Here is a 2907-nt window from a genome sequence, read left to right as displayed (position 1 = left end):
CTATAACATATGATCCAGAATTTATAAAATATTACAAACTGAGTAGCACATAGCTAACTTATTCAATAATAACAGCGGAAAGGTACCATAATCAACGATGAGTCCATCAATGCCCACTGGAGAACATGTTGAGTGCAGACTCGCGACCCTACTGTATCTCACTAATCATCTGAAAATCCTGCAACATGATAAGTTGCAGCCACAAAGGGTCAATACATTGAATGTATTGGCAAATCACACAATATGATATAGCAAACCTACATCCACAAAGCAATGTATGACAAACAAAACACACAAGTTAGTTTGGAGAAGAATGTCTTCACCTACCTCCACTACCTGAACTCACAACCAACTCTAATTTACTCGCCCAAGATAACCCAAAGATTCTAAATAAACATGACAAGAACTTCAGAAGTATGTCTCTAATGCGCTCTGTCAGTGGCACATTCTCTAGGAACAATAGAGCGCCCTGCTAAGGACGCATTCACCTGATTTATGCCCCAAAAACTATACCTCGCCTCAAGTGCACTCTGTCAATGGCGCATTCTCTAGGGACAATAGAGCGCTCTGCCAATGACGCATTCACCTGGTTAATAATCCCGAACCTACGGCTATAAACACTCACCACTTTCATGGATCACTCGGCACATGCCCACGTCTACCATAGCAAGTTGATCACACCATCACATACCACAATCGACAACAAAACATGGTAACACGGGATACACATACCAGGCCAAACATATATCATAGCATAAAACACAACATGCATAGTAGAATATAGGATGAGCAAAATCAAAAGTGCAAACTTGCCTTGAACGGTGCTGAAGTACTCTAATGATTAATTCCGATCCGCTTCACACTCCGGACAATCTATACGATTAACGAATGCAACGATAAATAAACTATGCTCACATAACACTAAAATAAAGTAAACAGCAACGAATTCAAATAAAAACTTAAATAACAGAAAAATATCAGTAGGTATATATTATCTACATGCTAGTAGGATCACAATGCAAAAAGAATCAACTAATTTGGATCAATGGTTTAAAAGATATGGCCTCCGGAAGTTTGAATTCAAATTTAAACAACTTTAAATTTGAATAGTTCAAAAAATGTGAAACTTTGGTTCTTCAATATTCGCCTGGTCATTACGAGTACACAGGCAAAAGAATTGATGAATTTGGAGTTACGGATCTCAAGATAAACCTAAATGAAAATTTCATATGGAATCTGCAAAGAACAATTATGCCATAAAAGTGTTATGGGAAGAACTGCCGCGGTACTGTGGATGTGCCACGTGGCGCATGCTGATTGGCTGGAGGGTGTTCGCTGCGATGGCTAAACAGCGGACAGCCACTAAACATCGCATACCTATTCGAGAGGGAAAAAACAGAACATGATTTAATCTGGACCATTAGAGAGAGATCGGGCGGCTAAGGGTAGCTCACCGGAGAGGAACAGAGGCTGGGGCGGCCGGACTTGGACAAAATAGCGGCGCGGCGGCTCGGGCGGCGATGGTGGCGCCTGCTCCAGTGGTCTCGAGTCTCCGGAGGGTAGCGTACGGGGCGCGAAGCTCGACTGCGGTCTCAAAGAAATCCTGAGAGGCGTCAGTGGAGAACGGGGTTGACGGCAGAGGGTGGCTGGAGCTCGGGCAGTGGTTGTGATCTTCGGATCGAGGTCCTTGCGCTCGGTTCGGTACTCCCCTGTGCGAGATAGTGGGTCAAGGCGATAGAGGAGATCAAGGCGAAATTAACAGGGGCAAGAGGAGGTGCTGGGACCCACTGTAGGCGATGGAAACGACGACGGCGGAGGTCAGCAGCGGTGGAACTCGAGCGAGATCGTGAAATCAACCTAGGGCACGGGAGACTGCGATTTTGGCGAAAAATCGGACAAGCCGGATGTGGGGAGTATATATATGGAGGTGGGGGTGCAAAGGATCGATCGAATCGATCGATTCGATCTCGGTTTGGGTTCGGTAGCTACAGTGTTCGTGATGAACACGAGTGGTTGGAGGAGATGACAAGCGGGACTCGGTTGGCAGCGGCAGAGAAAGAAAAAAAATAAGAAAAAGAAGAGGCTTGCGAGGTGGGCTGCGGCTGTGCGAAAATAGGCCAGCTTGCCTAGCTGCTGCATGCGGGGCGAAGGAAAGGAAATGGGCTGCGCGCTGCTGGCACTACGCGGCCCAATGAACAGTGATCTCCGGCTGAGCAATTATACTGAACAGGAGGTCTATTTGGCTAAACCAAAATATATATAGATTCCTGAAATCACCATAACACACAGTAAAATGTTACTACTAATATTGAATAGAGTGAAAAAATTTAAAACACATCTGCACCTTTGAAAAGATTATATTTTATGCAATGCAATCACATAAAGAGCATTATAACAACTCTAAAATAACTTTGAGCTTCAACAATGCCAAACTAATCTATGTAAACTCCAGAATATACTCTTAGCATTCTCCAAATATAATTAACAGGGGAGAAGTCATATTATCTCCACTCCAAATATATTGCCTTGAGTTGGAAAACACTTTTAATATTCAGAAAATTTAAATAAGCATAGAAATCATGATGAAAAGAATGATCCTATTAACATTCCAAATTTTAAAAATTTGGGATGTTACAGATCAAGAAGTGATCCTAGAACAACCTACGTCAAGCATTACTCCAACACCGTGTTCACTTCCCGGACTCCGCCGAGAAGAGACCATCACGGTTACGCACGCGGTTGATTCATTTTAATTAAATTAAGTTTCATGTTATCTACAATCGGACATTAACAAATTCCCATCTGCCCATAACCGCGGGCACGACTTTCGAAAGTTCAAATCCCTGCAGGGGTGTCCCAACTTAGCCCATCACAAGCTCTCACGGTCAACAAAGGATATTCCTTCTA

General features: G+C 43.4%; 1 long non-coding RNA gene across 1 annotated transcript; it reads right to left on the bottom strand.

Annotated features, from left to right (window-relative positions):
- Window positions 1-812: 812 nt before the first annotated feature.
- Window positions 813-2026, bottom strand: LOC125541597. Its single transcript, XR_007297600.1, has 3 exons — window positions 1789-2026; window positions 1455-1709; window positions 813-873 (listed from the first exon to the last, which is right to left on the bottom strand). It is a non-coding gene; the product is annotated as an uncharacterized LOC125541597 (long non-coding RNA).
- Between the last annotated feature and the right edge of the window lie 881 nt (window positions 2027-2907).

Source organism: Triticum urartu, chromosome 2 (assembly GCF_003073215.2).
Source record: "Triticum urartu cultivar G1812 chromosome 2, Tu2.1, whole genome shotgun sequence".
In the NCBI taxonomy this organism is placed as follows: Eukaryota; Viridiplantae; Streptophyta; class Magnoliopsida; order Poales; family Poaceae; genus Triticum; species Triticum urartu.
Note: the sequence above shows the minus strand (reverse complement) of the source record. Positions and strands in the feature narration are given on the sequence as shown.